Source organism: Oryx dammah, unplaced genomic scaffold (assembly GCF_014754425.2).
Source record: "Oryx dammah isolate SB20612 unplaced genomic scaffold, SCBI_Odam_1.1 HiC_scaffold_19, whole genome shotgun sequence".
In the NCBI taxonomy this organism is placed as follows: domain Eukaryota; kingdom Metazoa; phylum Chordata; class Mammalia; order Artiodactyla; family Bovidae; genus Oryx; species Oryx dammah.
Window position 1 is genome coordinate 65,123,500 of NW_024070203.1, and position 26,556 is coordinate 65,150,055.

Genomic DNA, 26,556 nt, shown 5'->3' on the forward strand with positions numbered 1-26,556 from the left:
CAGCTTATTTAGTTTTCAGCCCATTCCAATGCAGCAAAAGCCTCTTACTCCTCCAGATTAGGAAACATGTCCTTGCCAAAGCAATTTTATTTTTAAATCTGATGAGCAGGTCTCTGCCTTCATCTATCTCAATATCTCAGGAGAATCTGGTACTGTTGAACATACCCTATTTCCTACATATATCCTGATACACGCATTACACAAGCCATAAATGTCCCTTTAAGTTTTATTTTCCAATATTTGTAAATGGAGAAACGATTTACCCAGAGTCTGAAAACAAATACTCATGAGATATGATTTTCTTTCTCTACATATTCCAAATAGTTAATGTATTTTAAAAAAATAAAAGTAAAAACAAACAAACAAACAAAAAAAACAAAAACATGTTTTTTATAGCATTTCTTTTTTCCACGTTCTCTAGGTTTTATACATCTTCCCAGCTTCACCATGAAATTCTGGACTAGTTCACCATCATCCTAAGCCTGAATAATAAAATAAATTTCCATTTGGTATCTGATTCTATGCTTACTGCTGCTCCCTAGTTTATTCTTCACATAGGAACCTGAATGACTTTTTTTTTGTTAACACAAACCTAGTGCTGTAAGGATTACAATTTCAATTTGTTCCTATAGCCTAAAAGTCCAACAGAATCTGGCTTTGCATTAGCTTTCAAATATCATTTCCTAACATTTGCTTTTTTGTATAAGCTTCTGCAACACAATCAGAGTAGAATCAGATATTTTGAAACTATGTTAAAGAGGATAAAATATCAAAAACAAATTATATATGAAAGTGATACTATTTAGAATGAGCAAAGAAATCATAAGGAGTATGCATTTTTAAAAACATGCATTCTAAGAACATCATAACATAGAGAAAAACAACACAATATTATATTATTATTAACTTCTTAAACTACTTTAGAGTTTTTTCCTCTGTGTTTGCTGAATATTCTAATTGTCTTTTCATATCCAGAATAATTTTGTAATGTAGTTTTCTAAAGAGATAGTAGAAAGATAATTCAGTCTCATTTCATAATTGGAATTTGTTTATTATGTATTTTTGATGGGTAACCATAAAATTTACATACGGAAGTACTCTGGTTTGTGTGCCTGTCAAACACATAGATTCTGACCATTTTAATTTTAGGTTTTGCCAATCAAATAAGAAAAATGAATAGATTCTGTGTTTATAATTTTATATACCACAGTATCAATTCCTGATAGGTGAGAACTTCTATTTCAACTAGGCATCAATGAAAACTAAATCTTTCATATTATGACAGGTAAATTTTTCTACAAACTGTCTCCTGTTTGTGTTCATTTCAAGTTTTGTTCCTCCTCTTTTGTACTCTATCCGTCCAGTATGTGACATCAATGTGCATATCCTTTTTAAGGTCATAGTTAGGATGTATCCATACAATGGATGAAGGAGATTCCTAGAAGCCATTTCCATGCAAGAATGGTTAGGAATAATTTAACTGCATACTGAAGAGATTGATTATATATATGTGTATATATATGAACATACATACATACACACACATATATGTTGTTGTTTAGGTGCTAACTTGTGTATACCATCTTGTGACCCCATGGACTATAGTCCACCAGGATCCTCTGTCCATGGAATTTCCCAGGAAAGAAGACTGGAATGGGTTGTCATTTCCTTCTCTAGAGGATCTTCCTGACTCAGGGATCCAACCAATTTCTCCTGCACTACAGGAAGATTCTTTACCACTGAGCCACAAGGGAAGCCCTATACATATAAAACATATATTATAAATAACAGATTTAATTCTCATTTACACATAGTTGAAATAGAAATTCTCACCCATCAAATATTGATACTGTGCTGTGTGTATGTATACATATACATACTGCTAAATTCAAATCAAATGTATCACCGATTAAACATAGATCCAGAGAATGAATAAATGAGTGAATGAACAATACTTGTCTCCTTCACAGCTCTGGACATTTACTTTAGGAAGTAATTAAAATATAGCTCTTAGAATACACTCAACATGAATTTGAATCGCTGCCCTGCTGCTTATTAATCCTTCTTATTCTCAGTTGGATTAAATAGAAAACAAATAATAAGACAGAATTATCTAATATGGTTGATCACATTATGTGTAAATGGTCCAACTTTCTAATTAGAGATTATCAGATTTTATAAAATAGCAAGGACAATAAAAAATGCAAAGTCATAAATGGTTTAAAGAAATGAAAACTCACAAGTATAGGTAAAGATTTCAATAGTTCAGCTTAGTGCTAAACATGTTGTGGCTTAGTCACTGTCATGCCTGATGCTTTGCGATCCCATGGACTATAACCCACCAGGCTCTTCTGTCCATACGGATTTTCCAGGCAAGAATACAGGAGTGGGCTTCCATGACCTCCTCCAAGGCATCTTCCCAACTCATGGATTAAACCCAGGTCTCGCACATTGCAGGTGGATTATTTATCATCTGAGTTACCAGGGAAGACCAAGAACACTAGAGTGGGTAGGCTATCGCTTTCCCGGGGGAATTTCCTGACCCAGGAATCAAACCAGGGTCTCCTGCATTGCAGGGGGATTATTTTTTAAATAACTGATAAACCAGGGAGGCAAGAAAACAATGATGACATAGATAAATTAAATAAAAGAAATGCAAAAAAGAAAATGGCTGTCTGAGGAGGGCTTACAAATAGATGTGAAAAGAAGAGAAGCAAAAAGCAAAGGAGAAAAGGAAAGATATAAGCATCTGAATGCAGAGTTCCAAAGAATAGCAAGAAGAGATAAGGAAGCCTATCTCAGCGATCAATGCAAAGAAATAGAGGAAAACAACAGAATGGGAAAGACTAGAGATCTCTTCAAAAAATTAGAGATACTAAGGGAACATTTCATGCAAAGATGGGCTCGATAAAGGACAGAAATGGTCTGGACCTAACAGAAGCAGAAGATATTAAGAAGAGGTGGCAAGAATACACAGAAGAACTGTACCAAAAAGATCTTCATGACCCTGATAATCACGATGGTATGATCACTCACCTAGAGCCCGACATCCTGGAATGTGAAGTCAAGTTGGCCTTAGAAAGCATCACTACGAACGAGGCTAGTGGAGGTGATGGAATTCTAGTGGAGGTATTTCAAATCCTGAAAGATATTGCTGTGAAAGTGCTGCACTCAATATGCCAGCAAATTTGGAAAACTCAGCAGTGGCCATAGGACTGGAAAAGTTCAGTTTTCATTCCAATCTCAAAGAAAGGCAATACCAAAGAATGCTCAAACTACCTTACAATTGCACTCATCTCACACGCTAGTAAAGTAATGCTCAAAATTCTCCAAGCCAGGCTTCAGCAATACATAAACCGTGAACTTCCTGATGTTCAAGCTGGTTTTAGAAAAGGCAGAGGAATCAGAGATCACAATGGCAACATCCGCTGGATCATGGAAAAAACAAGAGAGTTTCATAAAAACATGTATTTCTGTTTTATTGACTATGCCAAAGCCTTTCACTGTGTGGATCACAATAAACTGTGGAAAATTCGGAAAGAGATGGGAATACCAGACCACCTGACCTGCCTCTTGAGAAACCTTTATGCAAGGCAGGAAGCAATATTTAGAACTGGACATGGAACAACAGGCTGGTTCCAAATAGGAAAAGAAGTGCATCAAGGCTGTATGTTGTCACCCTGCTTATTTAACTTCTATGCAGAGTACATTATGACAAACGCTGGGCTGGAAGAAGCACAAGCTGGAATCAAGATTGCCAGGAGAAATATCAATAACCTCAGATATGCAGGTGACACCACCCTTATGGCAGAATGTGAACAGGAACTAAAAAGTCTCTTGATGAAAGTGAAAGAGGAGAGTGAAAAAGTTGGCTTAAAGCTCAACATTCAGAAAACGAAGATCATGGCATCTGGTCCTATCATTTCATGGCAAATAGATGAGGAAACAGTGGAAACAGTGCCAGACTTTATTTTTTTGGGCTCCAAAATCACTGCAGATGGTGATTGCAGCCATGAAATTAAAAGACATTTACTCCTTGGAAGGAAAGTTATGACCAACCTAGACAGCATATTAAAATGCAGAGACATTACTTTGTCAACAAAGATCCATGTAGTCAAGGCTATGGTTTTTCCAGTAGTCATGTATGGATGTGAGAGTTGGACTGTGAAGAAAGCTGAGCACTGAAGAATTGATGCTTTTGAACTGTGGTGTTGGAGAAGACTCTTAAGAGTCCCCTGGACTGCAAGGATAATGCAATGGGATATTCAGTTCAGTTCAGTTCAGTCACTCAGTCGTGTCTGACTCTTACTCAGCCATAAGAAGGGCCACATTTGAGTCAGTTTTAATGAGGTGGATGATCCTAGAGACTATTGTACAGAGTGAAGTAATCAGAAAAAGATAAACAAACATTGTATACTAATGCATATATACGGAATCTAGAAAGATGGTACTGATGAAATTTTTCGTGGGGCAGCAATGGAGAAACAAAGAGAACAGACTTATGGACATGGTGGGGAGGAGGAAGGAGAGGGTGGAATCTATGAAGAGAGTAACATGGAAACTTACATTAAAATAAGTAAATAAGTAAAATAGATAGCCAGTGGTAACTTGCTATATGGCTCAGGGAACTCAAACCAGGCTCTGTAACAACCTAGAGGGGTGAGATGAGGAGGAAGTTGGGAGGGAGTTTCAAAAGGGAGGGGACATATGTATACCTATGGCTGATTCATGTTGATGTCTGGCAGAAACCAACACTATTCTGTAAAGCAATTATCCCCCAATTAAAAAATAAATAAATTTAATTTTTTTTTAAGTTCTTCACATAAGGTGGAAAATGTAATTATGTGAGGGGATGGTTGTTAACTAAACTTATTGTATTAATCATTTTGCAGTTCAGGAATATTTCAAATCTTTATACTGTAAACATGAAATTAATTTAATATTCTAAGTTAATTATATATCAATAAAAATATGTATTCTTGAAACAATACTGAACAATATTTTATATTTATGTACAAATTTATAATTTTTGTGTATTTTTATAAAATTTTGAGTATCCAGAGTTCCTTTAGTTGGACTTTTCCAGAATGCATAACTATAAACCTCAGTTTACTTGTTGGTATGACCTTCATGATGTATAATCATTTTTTTAAGGGCCTCAGAAATATACAAGTCTGCAGATGTGTGCAATAATTTGTAATATTCACTTTAAGTAATAAGAGGTAAATATAATTTAAATATGCTAATTGGAATCCATTTGCATAATAATGATATGTATCATTACAAGATACGCTTAAAAGCTTAGTGCCTGGCCTCTTTAAAAGACATTTAAGACACATAAATATGCATATAGCATTTCTACTGTGCTTTCAATTAGCAAAATATTTTGAGCTACTCTCAGTCAATGTTTGGGAAAATTTTAACAGTTTAACTTTTAACTTTTGGATGACTGAACAATTACAAATATTTTTACAAATCTTGGATGTATATTTTATAGTATAATTATCATTAGTAATGAAAGCATTAACAATTTAGTAAACATGTTGAATAAGTACAAAATAATAAAGCAAAAAAAATGCACATGCAAAAAAGTCACCAAAATAGCTTAGCTTATGATTAAATTAACTTCTTTCCACTTGTGGAGACAGCAATTTTTGTGAATGGTCAGCTATCGGTAAAGAAAATGGGAGATAATAAACTTGACTATCTTTCAATTTTTCAAGATATCTCTCAAAATAAGTGGCAAAAGAACAATGTAACTAGTAACTGCTTAACAATAAACAGTAAAATAATGTTATTAACAATAGTCAATTCTGAGTACTTCCTATGTTGAACACTGTTGAAGAAGAACTCTGTTGTTATTGTTGTTTAGTTGCTAAGTTGGGTCCGACTACAGCCTGTCAGTCTCCTCTGTCCATGGGATTTCTCAGGCAAGAATAATGAAGTGGGTTGCTGTTTCCTTCTCCAGGGGATCTTCCCCACCCTGGGACTGAACCCACATCTGCTGCATTGGCAGGTGGATTCTTTACCACAGAGCCACCTGGGAAGCCCCAACAAGAACTTTACAGGACTTTAATTTTACACTGTTCTTCTGAAGAAGATGCTATTAATAACTCTAAGATCATGGCAACTGGTCCCATCACTTCATGGCAAACAGATGGGGAAACAGTGGAAACAGTGTCAGACTTTATTTTGGGGGGCTCCAAAATCACTGCAGATGGTGATTGCTGCCATGAAATTAAAAGACACTTTACTCCTTGGAAGGAAAGTTATGACCAACCTAGATAGCATATTCAAAAGCAGAGACATTACTTTGCCAACAGAGGTCCGTCTAATCAAGGCCATGGTTTTTCCAGTGGTCATGTATGGATGTGAGTTGGACTGCGAAGAAAGCTGAGTGCCGAAGAGTTGATGCTTTTGAACTGTGGTGCTGGAGAAGACTCTTGAGAGTCCCTTGGACTCCAAGGAGATCCAATCAGTCCATCCTAAAGGAGATCAGTCCTGGGTGTTCATTGGAAGGACTGATGTTAAAGCTGAAACTCCAATACTTTGGCCACCTCATGCAAAGAGTTGACTCATTGGAAAAGATTCTGATGCTGGGAGGGATTGGGGGCAGGAGGAGAAGGGGACGACAGAGGATGAGGTGGCTGGGTGGCATCACTGACCTGATGGACATGAGTTTGGTTAAACTCTGGGAGTTGGTGATGGACAGGGAGGCCTGGCATGCTGCAATTCTTGGGGTCGCAAAGAGTCAGACACGACTGAGCAACTGGACTGAATATATGTATGAGAAATTGAGTTTCAGAGAAGGAATAGTATATGATTCGAGGCTAGAAAGTGAAGAAGCAAGAGAAACCTGTGCCCCACAATGAAGCCCTAGCACAGCCAAAATAAAAAATAAAAAAAGAGAGAAAAAGAAAGTGAAGAAGTCACAGTTTGAACATAGGCAAATGGGATACAAATCCCACATTCTTAATTATCATGCTTCTATCTATGTGACATAAGAATAGCAAATAAAATAAGTTTACTTTCTTTACAGTCCAGCTTTGCGGGTCTGCTTTCATAATGCTAGTATTTTAATGAGAAGAATTTTAACCTGAAAGCAGTGCCAAGTGCTTGATGACAGCAACATGCTGCTCAAACTATTATAGTTCTGCTCAGGCAATTCATCCTAAAGCACTACAGTGATTGTCACAATTTCATATAATTATCTGCCTTGGAAATGAAAAGACTGGAAAAACACCCATCAAATGTCTTTTTTAATTTTTTTCTATAAGCTTAGGACTTTCTGACAATAATTGTATATTTCAAACCTATAGCTCAAAATCCTAAGATACTGAAAAATAATCTGAAAATTGACATTATGCATTTTACCCTACAGCAGCATGCCTTACTATATAGATGACTTCATCTATTTCAAAATATACTCCAATTTAAATCTCCTTGTCTTTGTCAAATGCCTTCATATATAGCCACTATTCTTAAATTTAGAACTAAAATAAAGTTCTTTGCTTGTGGTATCTGTTGGGGGTAGTTCTGGAGAGTAAGGTAAAAGAAAAACTAAAAATTCCTTGACTTTTCTCTATTCCAATTTTGAAACAACCTCCTCACAACAAATTCATATCACAGGTGTAAAATACTCTTTGTGAAAATTTCACTGACTGGCATGGAAGATAGTTTTAAGGAGTGAGGAATTACTGACATTTATAAAGCCACAAGTAAAAGTATTTTCTTACATATTTGAGGTATACATCCATGAAGACATCAGGGCATAAGGTAAAATACAATAAAAAACAGCTACGACAAAGTTGAATATTTTCTAATCTTTAAAAGTAACACATGCTATTTTTAAACACACAGAAAAAGATAGTTAAAAATATGAAAAGGTTTTTTAAAAAGCATGCAATTTAGAAGAAATAAGAAAAATATAATAGTCATACCAAATAATGCAAGGGACATATATATTTTTAAAAGCAGAGTATTTTTATAGCAGTTTTAGGTTCATAGAAAAATTTAGAAAAAGTACAGAGGTCCCTATACTTCCTCTCCCTACAGATGCATAGTCTCTCCTGCAATCAACATCCCGCACAGAGTGATACACTTGCTATAATTAATGAACCTACATTGACACATTTATATTAGGGCTCATTCTTGATGTTTCATATTTCTATAGGTTTTGATAAATATATAAGGATATTTATCTACTATAAGAGAATCACACAGAGAAGTTCTATCACCCTAAAAATCCTCTATGCTCTATATATTCCTTGGCTATTCATTCTTTTCTATCCTTTAATCCCTGGCATCTAATGGTATTTTTACTATCTCTAGTTTGTCTTTTCTAGAATGTTATATAATTGGAATTACATGGGCTTCTATCACACAGTAATAGGCATTTAAGATTTCTCCATGTCTTTTTGTGTCTTGATAACCCATTTCTTTTTAGCACTGAATACTGTTTCATTGGGGGCTTCCCTGGTGGCTCAGAGGTAAAGAATCCACTTGCAATGCAGGAGACATGGGTTTGCTCCTTGGGTTGGGAAGATCCCCTAGAGAAGGAAATGGCAAACAATTCCAATATTCTTGCCTGGGAAACCCCATGAGCACAGGAGCCTGGTGGGCTATAGTCCATGGGATCACAAAAGAGTTGGACACAACTTAGCAACCAAACAACAACTATTACATTGTCTGGATGTATCACAGTTTACTTATTCATTCACCTACTTGAAGGACCTCATGGCTGCTTCCAAGTTTTGGCAGTTATGAATAAAGCTGCCATAAATGTTCACATACAAGTTTTGTGTGGACATAAGTTTTCAATTCATTTGAGTAAATACCAATAAGCACAGCTGCTGGATTTGAGTATGGTGTATGGCAGCAGATGGTGACTAAAGCCATGAAATTAAAAGACGCATACTCCTTGGAAGAAAAGTTATGACCAACCTAGATAGCATATTGAAAAACAGAGACATTACTTTGCCAACAAAGGTCCATCTAGTCAAGGCTATGGTTTTTCCAGTGGTCATGTATGGATGTGAGAGTTGGACTGTGAAGAAAGATGAGCACCAAAGAACTGATGCTTTTGAACTGTGGTGTTGGAGAAGACTCTTGAGAGTCCCTTGGACTGCAAGGAGATCCAACCAGTCCATTCTGAAGGAGATCAGCCCTGGGATTTCTTTGGAGGGAATGATGCTAAAGCAGAAACTCCAGTACTTTGGCCACCTCATGCGGAGTTGACTCATTGGAAAAGACTCTAATGCTTGGAGGGATTGGGGGCAGGAGGAGAAAGGGACGACAGAGGATGAGATGGCTGGATGGCATCACTGACTCAATGGACGTGAGTTTGAGTGAACTCCGGGAGTTGGTGATGGACAGGGAGGCCTGGTGTGCTGCGATTCGTGGGGTCGCAAAGAGTCGGACACGACTGAGTGATTGAACTGAACTGTACGGCAGTAGAAGGTTTAGTTTTGTAAAAACTACCAAACTGTCTTTCATAGTAACAAAGTACCATTTTGCATTCCTATCAGCAAAGAGCAAGTTCCTGCTGATCCACATGCTCACCAACATGTGGTACTGTTCATGTTTGGATTTTAGCCATTATAACAGATGTGCAATTATATCTCATTTTAATTGAGAATTCCCTAATGATGCATGATGTACAGTATTGTTTCCTGTGTTTACTTGTCCTCTGGATATCTTATGTGGTGAGGTGAATGTTCACCTTCTTAACTCTTTCTTCCCCAGTTTTGTGGGAACATAATTAACTTAAAGGTGTACAATACAAATGATTTGAGACATAGATATTGCAAAACATTTACAAAAATAAGGCTAATTAACATATCCTTTACCTCAACTAATTACCATTTTGTTGTTTTTGCTGTTATGGTGAGAACATTAAAGCTCTAATCTGATAGCAACTTCAAGGTATATACTACAGTATTCTTAATTATAGTCACCATTCTGTATTCCCAGACCCCCAGAACTTACATTGTAACTACAAGTTTGTAGCCTTTGAACAACATTTCCCATTTTCCCTACCTCTCAGGCTCTGGCAACCACCAATCTACTCTTTGTCTCTATGACATATATATATATATATATATATATATACACTCTATCTATTAATTCATCTATCCATTCATCCATAGATGGAAACTTAGGTTGTTTCCATGTCTTGAATACTGTGAATAATAATGCTGAATGAATATGAGAGTGTAGCTATCCCTTCAAGGTAGTGATTTCATTTCGTTAGAATATATGGTCAGAAGTGAGATTCCTGGAGCATATGGTAATTTTATTTTTAATTTTTTAGAAACTTCCATACTGCCTTCCACTATGGCTGCACCAATGTACATTCCTACCAATAGTGTATCAGTATTCTTTCTTCTTCACATCTTGACCAGCATTTAGTACCTCTTGTCTTTTCTACAATAACCATTCTAACAGGTTTGAGATAATATTTCACTGTGGTTTTGACTTGCCTGTATGACTTTCATGTCTTCTTTGGACAAATTTCTAATTAAGTTCTCTGCTCAGTTTTTAATCAGATTCTTTCTTTTTCTTTCTTTCTTTTTTTTTTTTGCTATTGAGTTTTATGAGTTTCATATAAGTTCCAGATATTACCCTCTTACCAAATGTGGTTTGCAAATATTACTCCTACCTCAAAAGTTACTTTTTCATTTTAATGATTATTTCTTTTGTTGTGCAAAACTTTTAAGCTTGATATAGTTGAACTTGCTGATTTTTTGCTTTTGTTATTTTAAACAGGTTATATGTTTTCTAGCATTTTTGAAAATTTTGTATATGTCCAAGTTTTTTGTCCATTAGACCATTCAGGTATGACCTAAATCAAATCCCTTACAACTATACAGTAGAAGTGATAAATAGATTCAAGGGATTAGATCTGACAGACAGAGTACCTGAAGAACTATGGACGGAGGTTCATGACATTATACAGCAGGCAGTGATCAAGACCATCCCCAAGAAAAAGAAATGCAAAAAGGCAAAATGGTTGTCTGAGGAGGCTTTATAAACAGCTATGAAAAGAAGAGAAGCAAAAAGCAAAGGAGAAAAAGAAAGATATACCCATCTGAATGCAGGGTTCCAAAGAATAGCAAGGAGAGATAAGAAAGCCTTCCTCAGTGATCAGTGCAAAGAAATAGAGGAAAACAATAGAATGGGAAAGACAGAGATCTCATCAAGAAACTGAGAGATAACAAGAAAATATTTCATACAAAGATGGGCACAATAAAGGACAGGAATGGTATGGACCTAATAGAAGCAGAAGATATTAAGAAGAGGTGACAAAAAATACTCAGAAGAACTATACAAAAAAGATCTTCATGACCCATATAATCACAACACAACAGTGTGATCGCTCAGCTAGAGCCAGACATCCTGGAATGCGGTCAAGTGGGCCTTAGGAAGCATCACAAAAAACAAAGCTTGTGGAGGTAATGGAATTCCAGTTGAACTATTTAAAATCCTAAAAGATGATGCTGTGAAAGTGCTGCACTCAATATGCCAGCAAATTGGGAAAACTCAGCAGTGGCCACAGGACTGGAAAAGGTCAGTTTTCATTCCAATCCCAAAGAAAGGCAATGCCAAAGAATGCTCAAACTACCACATGATTGCACTCATCTCACATGCTAGTAAAGTAATGCACAAAATTCTCCAAACCAGGTTTCAACAATATGTGAACCATGAACTTCCAGATGTTCAAGCTGGTTTTAGAAAAGGCAGAGGAACCAGAGATCAAATTGTAAACATCTACTTCTGCTTTACTGACTACACCAAAGCCTTTGACTGTGTGGATCACAACAAACTGTGGAAAAAATTCTTCAGGAGATGGAAATACCAGACCACCTGGCCGGCCTCCTGAGAAATCTGTATGCAGGTCGAAGAACAACAGTTAGAACTGGAAATGGAACAACAGACTGGTTACAAATGGGAAAAGGAGTGTGTCAAGGCTGTATATTGTCACCCTGCTTATTTAACTTCTATGCAGAGTACATCATTAGAAACGCTGGGCTGGATGAAGCACAAGCTGGATTCAAGATTTCTGGGAGAAATATCAATAATCTTAGATATGCAGATGATACCACCCATATGGCAGAAAGTGAAGAAGAGCTAAAGAGCCTCTTGATGAAAGTGAAAGAGGAGAGTGAAATAGTTTGCTTAAAACTCAGCATGCAAGAAACTAAGATCATGGCATCTGGTCCCATCACTTCACAGCAAATAGACAGGGAAACATTGGAAACATTGAGAAACTGTATTTTGGGGGGATCCAAAATCACTGCAGATGGTGACTGCAGCCATGAAATTAAAAGACACTTGCTCCTTTTAGAAGTAAAGTTATGACCAACATAGACAACATATTAAAAAGCAGAGACATTACATTGCCAACAAAGGTCCATCTAGTTAAAGCTATGGTTTTTCCAGTATCATGGATGGATGTTAGAGTTGGATTATAAAGAAAGCTTAGAGACGAAGAATTGATGATTTTGAACTGTGCTGTTCGAGAAGACTCTTGAGAGTCCTTTGGATGGCAAGGAGATCCAACCAGTCCATCCTAAAGGAAATCAGTCTTGAATATTCATTGGAAGGGCTGATGCTGAAGCTGAAACTCCAATACTTCGGCCACCTGATGTGAAGAACTGACTCATTGGAAAAGACCCTGATTCTGGAAAAGATCGAAGGCAGGAGGAGAAGGGGATGACAGAGGATGAGATGGTTGGATAGCATCACCAAGTCAATGGACATGAGTTTGAGTAAACTCTGGGAGTTGGTGATGGACAGGGAGGCCTGGAGTATTGCAATCCATGTGATCGCAAATAGTCAGATGACTGAGCGACTGAACTGAACTGAATATGTGCTTAGAATTTAATAATTATCATACTTAAAATGATAGAATTTTATTAAAGGGTACCCATCTCATGATCGGCAATGTAGAAAACTGCACTCTTTGCATGAATTGCCTGGCTAAGTGCAGTTGAAAAGATTGTTACTTGGAACTAGATTCTAGCAAATCCTTTCCAGTTCACTGCACTTCACATCAGTTAGGAAGTTTTGGTGCTACAAGAATATGATTTTTAATATAGAATTCTCATGTAACTGCCATATACTGGAAATGTTAGGTTATTTAATCTCAAATCACATATTCATTGAAATAGAAATGTAATTTACTTTTATTTTTAACCTTCATTTTGGAATTTGAACTGAAATAAATTATTCAATTAAAGTAACACTTTGTATCATGTATCAAAATTATTAAAACTTTACAGTGTGTTAACCAATAATTCTACTTCTAGAAATATATTTAGGAAATGAATTATGTAGTTAAGTATTTCTAGATGTTCATTCAGTTCAGTTCAGTTGCTCAGTCGTGTCCGACTCTTTGCAACCCCATGAATTGTAGGATGCCAGTCCTCCTTGTCCATCACCAACTCCTGGAGTTCACCCATACTCAAGTCCATTGAGTTGGTGATGCCATCCAGCCATCTCATCCTCTTTCGTCCCCTTTTCCTTCTGCCCCCAATCCCTCCCAGGAACAGAGTCTTTTCCAATGGGTCAACTCTGCAACAGGTGGCCAAAGTATTGGAGTTTCAGCTTTAGCATCAGTCCTTCCAAAGAACACCCAGGACTGATCTCCTTTAGGGTGGACTAGTTGGATCTCCTTACAGTCCAAGGGACTCTCAGGAGTCTTCTCCAACACCACAGTTCAAAAGCATCAACTCTTCAGGGCTCAGCATTCTTCACAGTCCAACTCTCACATCCATACATGACTACTGGAAAAACCATAGCCTTGACTAGATGCACATTTGTTGGTGAAGTAATGTCTCTGCTTTTGAATATGCTATCTAGGTTGGTCATAACTTTTCTTCCAAGGATTAAGTGTCTTTTAATTTCATGGCTGCAATCACCATCTGCAGTGATTTTGGAGCCCAAAAAAATAAAGTCTGACCTTGTTTCCACTGTTTCCCCATCTATTTGCCACGAAGTGATGGGACCAGATGCCATGATCTTCGTTTTCTGAATGTTGAGCTTTAAGCCAACTTTTTCACTCTCCTCTTTCACTTTCATCAAGAGACTTTTTAGTTCCTCTTCACTTTCTGCCATAAGAGTGGTCTCATTTGCATATCTGAGATTATTGATATTTCTCCTGGCAATCTTGACTCCAGCTTGTGCTTCTTCCAGCCTAGCATTTCTCATGATGTACTCTGCATAGAAGTTAAATAAGCAGGGTGACAATATACAGCCTTGACGTACTTCTTTTCCTATTTGGAATCAGTCTGTTGTTACATGTCTAGTTCTAACTGTTTGCTTCCTGACCTGCATATAGATTTCTCTAGAGGCAGGTCAGGTGGTCTGGTATTCTCATCTCTTTCAGAATTTTCCACAGTTTATTGTGATCCACACAGTCAAAAGCTTTGGCATAGTCAACAAAGCAGAAATAGATGTTTTCCTGGAACTCTCTTCCTTTTTCCATGATCAAGCGGGTGTTGGCAATTTGATCTCTGGTTCCTCTGCCTTTTCAAAAACCAGTTTGAACATCTGGAATTTCACAGTTCACTTATTGCTGAAGCCTGGCTTGCAGAATTTTGAACATTACTTTACTAGCGTGTGAGATGAGTGCAATTGTACTACTATTTACACTGATGAAGAATGGGAAATCTATACATCAAATATTAGTAGACTATTTAAATAAGTATACAAATTGTAAGTATTATGCATAATTTGAGATGCTCTGGTGGCTCAGACAGCAAAGAGTATGCTTGCAATGCAAGAGGCCCGGAGACCCGGTTCAATTCCTAGTCAGGAAGATCTCCTAGAGAAGGATATGACCACCCACTCCTGTATCCTTGCCTGGAGAATCCCATAGACAAAAGAGCCTGGAAAGCACAGTCCATGGTTTTTCAAAGAGACAGGACTGAGCAACTAACACTTTCTTCCTTCTTTATACATCTTTTACCATTTTCTACTAAATCACATGTCCAGAGAAATATGATATATAAAGAAAAGTGCAAGTTAGTAATGCACACAATATGAATCCAAACTTGTTAAAATGAAAGGAGAAAGAGGAATAAAGAGAAAAAGGTGGAAGGTGGAGAAAAACTTCAAAATTGATCACATTTTTATCTTTTTGTTTTGTTCTCCTATATCACTCAAATGAATGATTGAGTGATCTAATTGAATGATTTATTTTTTAGTTTTACTTTCATTGCTAGTTTATGGAAATATATCATCACTTTTTTCTTAAACATTTTCATCTTGAATAGCAGTACAGAGTTCATATTCATTCAAAGATCATCTTAAGGACCATCTTGACTGATATATTCACTGAGAATTTATCCTTACTTGATATGTCTCTTCATTCAATGTTCAGAGATATCAATCAATACCATCACAGTACATTAATTAACTCTATAATATCATCTGTATTCTTTAGCTGGTTCACATCTACTTTGTAACCTCACTAAAACTTCCAACTCTTAGGGCTAAAGATATAGGACATAGTGAATAGTATAGTAATCAAGTGGTAGTGCCCTAATGACCAAAGTAATGAGGTATTATTGCAGAGTTTTTTTGATTAATCACCTGTTTCCTCTTTATTCTTTGTCTGAAACCTGACTAATGAAAATGCTCCATTTACAGCCAGAGCAATATGAAATCCCTAGGAATAGGACAATCAACTATAGCAGCAAGTCTGATTTTTCATTTTCCTGTTTGCTATTACTTCTTAATTACATTATTTTTGTTTACACTCTGTTATCAGATTTATAAAACATTCCTAAGTGTAAAGATGAAAAAATATGGACTATTACTTTAGCTATTTGACATTGCCATAAATAATTTGGTGATTTAACATGAGAAATTCCAAAGTGCAAAAGAAACTATGTTACATGTATATACGTACATCTTTCCTTTGGTTACTTAAAAATAAGGTAGAGAATATGCTACCTTCAAATTTTAGTACTTAATTTTCTGCATTCTAATTCATTTGTAATACATTTTAGTATTTTACTCCTTATTCATGTACTCAGAGTGATGAGTCTCTTTTGAAAACTGCATCCATGTGAAAACAACTTTCAAATATATTGCAAAGACTAGGTGTTTCTTTGATGGTTATTTTTAACATTCTTTTTGTTCACATTCTCATTATACTGCCTCTGTATATTCAAAGATATATTCAAACTTATAATAGCAATTTGTAGGAATGAGTTTATACTATGTTGACCTCTATTTTAAAAGTGAATATTTCTGTCACTGCAATAAAATTTCTTCAGACACTGTAATATAAAAGTATGACAAACTTTAATGAGTAGAGGGGAAATAGTATTCTCTTCTGCAATGTTCTGATAAGAATTTGTTTCTATAAGAGATTTTGCCCTTCTGTAATTGGAAAATTCTAATCCTCACAAATTAAAGACCAAATGTAATAATGTATTACTATCATTATGTATCTTGGAGGCAAATAAGAAATTTGACATTACTTATGTGTATCACTGGCTTTTTATAAATAAGCTGTTCTTTGGACTATTGAAATTTAAATTATTTCATTTAGTATTATGCTATTTATTTTAGAATAAGATTATAAAAAATTATAAGCCTTTTAAATATTGTGATATGTGCTTTAATATCTATAATTATATAACCCCAAACTATAGATGTCTCTCGGAGAAGGCAATGGCAACCCACTCCAGTACTTTTGCCTGGAAAATCCCATGGACGAAGGAGCCTGGTAGGCTGCAGTCCATGGGGTCGCCAAGATTCGGGCACGACTGAGCGACTTTACTTTCACTTTTCACTTTCATGCATTGAAGAAGGAAATGGCAACCCACTCCAGTGTTCTTGCCTGGAGAATCCCAGGGACGGGGGAGCCTCATGGGCTGCCCTCTATGGGGTCGCACAGAGTCGGACAAGACTGAAGCGACTTAGGAGCGGCAGCATCAGCAGCCTATACTCACTAGGCTTTCATTTTCTTTGTGTCTGTGTATTTTTCTTTTGTTTAACTTATTTAAAACATCTCTTTTTGACTATGAACATCATACGCATCACTAAATTCAATACCAATTCAAAAACTGTGATGAAGATTCATATGGGGTCTTCATAATAGTAGATAGTGATAAAGTTCTGAGTGTGAGAGGAAACAAAAATGCTGTCAAAGATACTTATAAATTTGTTGAATAGAGAGTAAAAGATGTTTTTTGAGCTGCACACTGTCAGTTTTCATTTCCTTTGGCAATTTTTAAACAGTAAAATAATGCTAATTTATTTTTAATTTAAAACTTTGCATTTTGAATCTTCATTTGTGAAAAAGAGAAAATAGCAACACAGAGCCTGCATACTTGCACAGTAACAATCAGACAAATGTGTGAATCATTTGTTCCTTTTTGGCAGGTCATCACTTTCACTCCAGTGCACACAGTCCCCTGTCAGCTTCCCAAATCTGAGGCTAAGAGTGAGGTACCATTTATTGTTTTGTTAGCCCTGCTGTTTCCTTCTAGTAGGAACTGATAAAAGATTAAAATACTGGATACTTATTTAAATAAAACAATACCTGATAGAAAAAATCCAGTATTTAATTAAAATGGGTTTATTATACATCAAGCCATTTTCAATATAAATCAATATATGTTCACTTCCCCAAAATATGCCCCCCACCCCACTCCTTTTTGTTTTGTTTTTTGTTTTTTTCTGTTCATTTTAGTTATTTTTTTCTTTTTTTTAAATTTTATTTTATTTATTTATTTTTTATTTTAGTTTACAATTCTGTATTGGTTTTTTTTTTTTAATTAATTAATTAATTTATTTATTTTTACTTTACAATTCTGTATTGGTTTTGGCATACATTGACATGAATCCACCACAGGTGTACATGCGTTCCCAAACATGAACCCCCCTTGCACCCCCCTCCCCACAACATCTCTCTGGGTCATCCCAGTGTACCAGCCCCAAGCATGCCGTATCCTGCATCAGGCATAGACTGGCGATTCAATTCTTACATGATATTATACATGTTTCAATGCCATTCTCCCAAATCATCTCACCCTCTCCCTCTCCCTCTGAGTCCAAAAGTCCGCTATACACATCTGTGTCTTTTTTGCTGTCCTGCATACAGGGTCATCATTGCCATCTTTCTAAATTCCATATATATGTGTTAGTATACTGTATTGGTGCTCAACATCACTCATTATTAGAGAAATGCAAATCAAAACCACAATGAGGTACCACTTCACACCAGTCAGAATGGCTGCAATCCAAAAATCTGCAAGCAATAAATGCTGGAGAGGGTGTGGAGAGAAGGGAACCCTCCTACACTGTTGATGGGAATGCAAACTAGTACAGCCACTATGGAGAACAGTGTGGAGATTCCTTAAAAAATTGCAAATTGAACTGCCTTATGACCCAGCAATCCCACTGCTGGGCATACACACTGAGGAAACCAGAACTGAAAGAGACACATGTACCCCAATGTTCATCACAGCACTGTTTATAATAGCCAGGACATGGAAACAACCTAGATGTCCATCAGCAGATGAATGGATAAGAAAGCTGTGGTACATATACACAATGGAGTATTTCTCAGCCGTTAAAAAGAATGCATTTGAATCAGTTCTGATGAGATGGATGAAACTGGAGCCGATTATACAGAGTGAAATAAGCCAGAAAGGAAAACACCCACTCCTTTTTGGCTGCTTACGTCTTTTTTTGAAATCGTTAACTACTTTAGCTTTTGTGAGTGTAAAGAAAATAGAAAAACTATAATAATTCATTAATTTCCCAGCAAATATACATTTAAAGAGTTGGACATGACTTAGCAACTGAACAACAAAACATTTAAATATATATCGTATCCAAACTGACGTAATAAACAGTATTGCTTTATGTAAGTTCATTTCACAAAGCCAGTATATTCACTTTTCACATGCATCTTCAGAATTTGTTTCTTTGTTATCACTATAGCCAACTTGTCAGAATGTGTCCTTTTATTTTCCTATTTAAGCTGTTTGAAGTATAACAAAGTTCAAATATTTTGCTACTGCTGTCATATTTTTCTAAGTACATTTAACATTAAAATGCAAAATGGCAATTGGTTACAGTTAGTTACAATTTAGGCAAATGGTTAAATTGTTAATTTTTATTATACTTCAAATACACTGTTGTCCAAACTAGATTATGTTTGCTTTTTCTGCTGGAAAGTGTCATTGTTCAAACTGGGGGGTGAGGAGGACGAAAGCTGAAATCAATACCCTTGTACCGAATGATGTTTCATGAAGTAGTATCACTAAAATCAGGAGGAATCAATAATTCAGTGCTTTGGAAACTCAGTGCTCACCAACATGTGATCTATATCACCACAGTGTAAGCTACAGAGCCGAACTGTATGTTTTGGCAAAGCTTATCATCTTAATAGTTTTAATGAGTTTATACTCAAAGACAATTTGATTCTAATTGTTTTCTGATTGGCACCCAGGTAAATAACCCTAGGACAACACAGATCAAGATAACTGTTCATGGATTGAATTTTCCTATGATTAACTTCTGCACTGATTTCTGTGAAACCCTGAATATGCAAGGCTTTATTATGGGATTATTTTAAGGAATTAAAGTGTAGAGATTATCATTAGTGAACTTGTACACATATAATTATATATTTTGAAATTTCAATCACTTTGAAAGATTAGTATTAAATAATATGGTCACATTAAGCCCTGCCAACTATTAAATAATTCTTTCTATGATCATACTATACATGTTAAAATGTCATATACTTATAACAACATATTGCTTTTGTTCTAAAATGCATAAATATACACTTGCATTTTTTTTACAAGTTACTTTCTTAAAATTTCTTTGTTTTTGGTAAATATATTCTATTCCTTTGAAGCTATCATTTCATGTTAGTAAATTTATTAAGGAGGTCAGAAGAGTTCATATTGTTTTTAATACAGGTTGTTTTAAAATGATGTTATAGCAATGTTAACTACTATTCATTCAGTATAAGCAGAACTGCAGTATAAAAGGTTAATAAAAAAATATCTTCTGTCTTATTTATCTAGAATTTTAACTGTGTAGGAAATCAGAATCATATTGACCTCTAGCTCATCTAAATAAGTGTTAATTGAGTATTTTAAAGAACATGGCTTACTTTTTAAATGAGGACTCTTAGTGAGAATTGAAATCTGAAAATGCTGTTTCAAAATATATCAAATTTAAAATATTCAATACAATCACTTCATATATTCATTGATTAGAAAACCATGATTAACATATTCATTTAAAAAATGAATTTTTTTCCCAACTACCTCATAAATGGAAGCCTACAGTCAAAGGCTCTCCACCTTTGAAATATTCTTATTTTTTAATGAAAAGAACTAACAATCTTAAACTTTTTACTATTTTGCACTAGTTTTATTATTTGTATCTTAAATTTGCATTATTGATGAAATATATGTTGAATGGCATAATTATCAGATTAATTACATAACCAAATAATGGGTTTTTATTTTAATAAAATATGCTATATATAGATTTCCGGATACTTAGTTTTGTTTTTAGAAACTGTGAGTGATTAGAATTCCAAATGATGTTTGGTTAATGTATAATTATATATCTCCAGATTAGAAAACAAACTCCAAGTGATATAATTTACTCTGTAAAAATTTTAAAATCAGCCAAATATTGTTCCTATTAAAATGTATACAATGATCCCAAAAAGTCTTTAGATGCTTTTTCAATTCAATTAGGGCTTTTAATAATATCACAGAGATGAAGTTTGAAAGAATAGTTTTGTAAATATTACAGTTGAAATTTTATAATTTTAAAATGTTTTACATTTTAAGATGGGGAATGGCAACCCACGGTAGTATTCTTGCCTGGAGAATTCCATTAACAGAGGAACCTGATGGGCTACAGTCCAAGGGGTGGCAAAGAGTCAGAAGACTGAGTGACTTACACGTCCACTTCTACATTTTAATGTAAATTTCAGGGAATTTTCTGGTGGTCCAGTGGTTAGGACTTAGTGCTTTCACTGCCATGGCCCAGGTTCAATCTCTGGTTGGGGAACTGAGACCCCACAAGCTGCATAGTGTGGCCCAAAATATTTTTTAAAAGTAAAGCAAATTTCAGAGAATATTGTTTATTAATTTTGTAATCAGTTTTCAATTTGAATTAATATAATGTATGTTTGCTACTTTGGAGAAAAAAATAACAGTAATACAAAAATATTAATAGATAATTCCTATAGGCTTTGCTTTAAATAACACACTTTATTAAAATTATAAATCACCTTTATAAATAGAAGTTACATAAAAATACTTTTAAATTTATATTTTAAAATATAAATTCAATATAAAATACAAAATTTTATAGATTGGCATAATTTTATAAGTATAAATTATAGGTTATAATTTTAACAAAGACTTGGTATTAAATATTTCACAAGACTTTAACATATTTAAATAAATAATTATCAAAAATCATGATATAAAAGGCAATACAATAACAATAAAAATATCAAACATTCTAGAATTCATAAAATATTCAATGAGGCATTTTAAATTAAATTAAACTTGTGAATAAACCATTATTATTAAATTAGATATAAGCTATTGTTATTATTATTAGATGTTCAGTTCAGTCGCTCAGTCGTGTCCGACTCTTTGCGACCCCATGAATCGCAGCACGCCAGGCCTCCCTGTCCATCACCAACTCCTGGAGGTCACTCAGACTCACGTCCATCGAGTCAGTGATGCCATCCAGCCAACTCATCCTCTGTCGTCCCCTTCTCCTCTTGCCCCCAATCCCTCCCAGCATCAGAGTCTTTTCCAATGAGTCAACTCTTCACATGAGTTGGCCAAAGTATTGGAGTTTCAGCCTTAGCATCATTCCTTCCAAAGAAATCCCAGGGCTGATCTCCTTCAGAATGGACTGGTTGGATCTCCTTGCAGTCCAAGGGACTCTCAAGAGTCTTCTCCAACACCACAGTTCAAAAGCATCAACTTTTCAGTGCTCAGCCTTCTTCACAGTCCAACTCTCACATCCATACATGACCACAGGAAAAACCATAGCCTTGACTAGCCAGACCTTAGTCGGCAAAGTAATGTCTCTGCTTTTGAATTAGATGTTAAACTATTGCTAATCCTCTTAAAGGTCACTTTCACAGGCAACTAAATTTCTATAGTGCTGATGACATTCTATATATATAAGTGTTACATATTAAGTGTTATATATTTTAAGATTCATTAAACAGTCATGTATCACCCTTAATCTTTAGCTGGTGCATACATAATAAAAACTTTAGGTCAAAGTCAATTACCAAAATATATAAAACAATAAAAAAGATGCAGTAGATTTGTAGGAGTTCTGAGACTGTTAGAAAAATATAAAAATGGGAGCAACTAAAGTCACTGGAAATATTTTTGAAAGAGGCATAGGAGAGGTGATGTTTCATCTGGTGATTGAATGAGTAGAATTCTAAGAGAAAAGGAAACATTATTCATGAATAAAGAGAGTTCTAAATAGCATGCCTGAAAAAATTAAAAAAGGAATGCTGCTCCATGAACATAACTGAAGCACAGGATCCACACGGCCAACAATACGTATGGAAGAATTAAAGCTAGTTATGCAAGAGACTGATACAAGTAAAGGCAGAGATTTCCTGAAGCATGGAATTTTACTTTAAGATTTCCATCATTCTCATGCTTGATGTACTATCCCTACTACTGGATGATTATTTTTATAACCTGAGGAAGATACACACTGATTTCCTTGATACTTTGAAGTTATGTTCTTAATATTTTTCTCTACCCCAATATACTGTGGCTTGGATCATAGTGAAAAAGTTACAGCATTTCTTTCTAAAGGCCAGCTGTACTATTTCCTGCTTTGGTGTTGTCTAGGATACTTATTCGGGGAAGGCAATGGCACCCCACTCCAGTATTCTTGCCTGGAAAAATCCAATGGACAGAGGAGCCTGGTAGCCTGCAGTCCATGGGGTCACTAAGAGTCAGACATGACTGAGCGACTTCACTTTCACTTTCCACTTTCATGCATTGGAGTAGGAAATGGCAACCCACTCCAGTGTTCTTGCCTGGAGAATCCCAGGGACGGAGGAGCCTGGTGGGCTGCCATCTATGGGGTGGCACAGAGTCGGACATGACTGAAGCGACTTAGCAGCAGCAGCAGCAGCAGCAGGACACTTATTAAAAATGCAAAGTGTAGTAGATCCAGATATCAGACTGTTTAGCAAACTGCTCATATGATTCCTACGTGCACTAAGTGTGAGTCACTGGATTGAACTTTGCAAGAAGCATGAGAACACGATGATTTAAAGCCAGCCTTGTTCAGAAAACAGCTCGCTCCTTACTATACGATAAGGGAGACAACAAATGAGCAACAATGATAACAAAAACAGAAAGAAAGAAATTCAGGTAAATATTTAATGAACAGCTAAATTATTACAGTAACTGTTCAAATTCTTCCTAAGGTTTTGAATCTTGGCAGTTTTATGAAGCAAATATTAAACTAATTTATAAAGAAGGAAACCAAGTTGTAAATATTCTGTTAGAAAAAAGAGATATAAATCTATGATCATATAAGTCTATGATCATTCCTGCACAGTGATGGTAACACTATATTCACATATTCAGACATTCTTCACCAATTTAGAAAATTTGTCTGTCATGCCCCCAAGAAAATCTCATTAAAGTTTATGAACAAAAGAGTAGAAAATATATTGAACATTCCTTCTGGTAACTGTCCTTATTTTATATTATCTGGTAGCTTATATTTAAATATAGATCTCTGCCATTGAATTTAATGTATGCAGCTGCTCCTTACAAAAGAAATGGAAATATCTTTGCCATAAGAGTTCTGTGTTAGACACCCACTGACAACATTTTCTTTTCTACAGTTCAAAGTTATCATAGTATCTCTAGTCATATCTGTGTTCAAGATAATAAATATTTATATTTGTTCATTTACTCATTATATCTCAATAACTGTAGGGGCATTTATAATAAAAAATTAACAAAGTATTCTTTAAAAAAATTATAATAGTATTTAATGTGTTACTTTAAAACATGTAGTGTATTTTCTTCCAAAAGAAAATATTTGACATAATTTTAAACTGTTTTTTGTCACTATAATATAATAAAAAGATATGTTTTCACCTGAATAGTAATTTAGTTAGTTCCAAGCATGTGCCAGGCACTACAGTATGTTCATTTTCTCATATTACACAAGATTAAGTTTATCTATAAATCTTATAGTTTAGTCTTTAAAATTATCTTCACTTAAAATGAGGAAACTAAAATTAAGCCTAGTTAAGTGACTAATCTTTGGCTAAGGCAGAATACAGACACGATTCATGCTTGCTGTCTTCCAGTTTTTCTCTGATTGTCCTATTTTTGCCCTTTCCAAATGTTAGCTTTGTTATTAGTTTGGTGTCAAGATGGCAAGATATATGCAAGACATCCAACACAATGTATATAAATTGTAAAAAGTATGCATTTACTCAGTGAAGATATTTTACCCAGATTACTCCCAGCTGATAGCACCTCATGTCTGCTTAGAAGACTCAGACTACAAGCACATCTCCAAATCATTCACTAGTATAGTGTTGTAAGCACAAAATTCACTTAGAATAATCAAATGTTCAAGCTGGTTTTAAGAAAAGGCAGAGGAACCAGAGATCAAATTGCCAACTCCACAGGATCATCAAAAAGTAAGAGAGTTCTATAAAAATATTTATTTCTGCCTTATTGACTATGCCAAAGCCTTTGATTGTGTGGATCACAATAAACCGTGGAAAACTCTTCAAGAGATGGGAATACCAGACTACCTAACCTGCCTCTTGAGAAACCTATATGCAGGTCAGGAAGCAACAGTTAGAACTGGACATGGAACAACAGACTGGTTCCAAGTAGGAAAAGGAGTACATCAAGGCTGTATATTGTCACCCTGCTTATTTAAGATATATGCAGAATACATCATGAGAAATACTGGGCTGGAAGAAGCACAAGCTGGAATCAAGATTGCTGGGAGAAACATCAATAACCTCAGATATGCAGATGACACCACCCTTATGGTAGAAAGTGAAGAGGAACTAAAAAGTCTCTTGATGAAAGTGAAAGAGGAGAGTGAAAAAGTTGGCCTGAAGCTCAACATTCAGAAAACTAAGATCATGGCACCTGCTCCCAGCACTTCAAGGCAAATAGTTGAGGAAACAGTGGAAACAGTGGCAGACTTTATTTTGGTGCTCCAAAATCACTGCAAATGGTGACTATAGCCATGAAATTGATGTTACTCCTTGGAAGAAAAGTTATGACCAACCTAGACAACATATTAAAAAGCAGAGACATTACTTTGCCAACAAAGGTCCATCTAGTCAAGGGTATGGTTTTTCTAATAGTCGTATATGGATGTGAGAGTTGGAGTATAAGGAAAGCTGAGCACTAAAGAATTGATGCTTTTGAACTGTGGTGTTGGAGAAGACTCTTGAGAGTCCCTTGGACTGCAAGAAGATCCAACCAGTCTATCCTAAAAGAAATCAGTCCTGAATATTCATTGGAAGGACTGATGTTGAAGCTGAAACTCCAATACTTTGGCCACCTGATGTGAAGAGCTAACTCATTTGAAAAGAGCCCAATGCTGGGAAAAATTGAAGGTGGGAGGAGAAACAGACGACAGAGGATGAGATGGTTGGATGGCATCACCAAGTCAATGGACACGAGTTTGACTAAACTCTTGGAGTCGGTGATGGACAGGGAGTCCTGGCGTACGGCAGTCCACACGGTTGCAAAGAGTCAGACATGACTGAGCTACTGAACTGAACTGAACTGAATCAGAATTCATAACTGGAGCTGGGAGTAGGGTCAGCATACCATGAGTCACCTAAATGATACTGGGATTCTGTCAGAAGAAGGAACCAGGAGATTTATACTTTATGGGGAAACAGTGGAAACAGTGTCAGATTTTTTTTTTGGGGGGGGGGCTCCAAAATCACTGCAGATGGTGACTGCAGCCATGCAATTAAAAGACACTTACTCCTTGGAAGAAAAGTTATGACCAACCTAGATAGCATATTCAAAAGCAGACATTACTTTGCCAACAAAGGTCCGTCTAGTCAAGGCCATGGTTTTTCCTGTGGTCATGTATGGATGTTGGAGTTGGACTGTGATGATAGCTGAGTGCCAAAGAATTGATGCTTTTGAACTGTGGTGTTGGAGAAGACTCTTGAGAGTCCCTTGGACTGCAAGGAGATCCAACCAGTCCATCCTAAAGGAGATCAGTCCTGGGTGTTCACTGCAAGGACTGATGCTAAAGCTGAAACTCCAATACTTTGGACACCTCATGTGAAGTGTTGACTCACTGGAAAAGACCCTAATGCTGGGAGGGATTGGAGGCAGGAGGAGAAGGGGACGACAGAGGATGAGACGCCTGGATGGCATCACCAACTCGATGGACATGAGTCTGAGTGAACTTCTGGAGTTGGTGATGGACAGGGAGGCCTGGCGTGCTGCGATTCATGGGGTCGCAAGAGTCGGACAT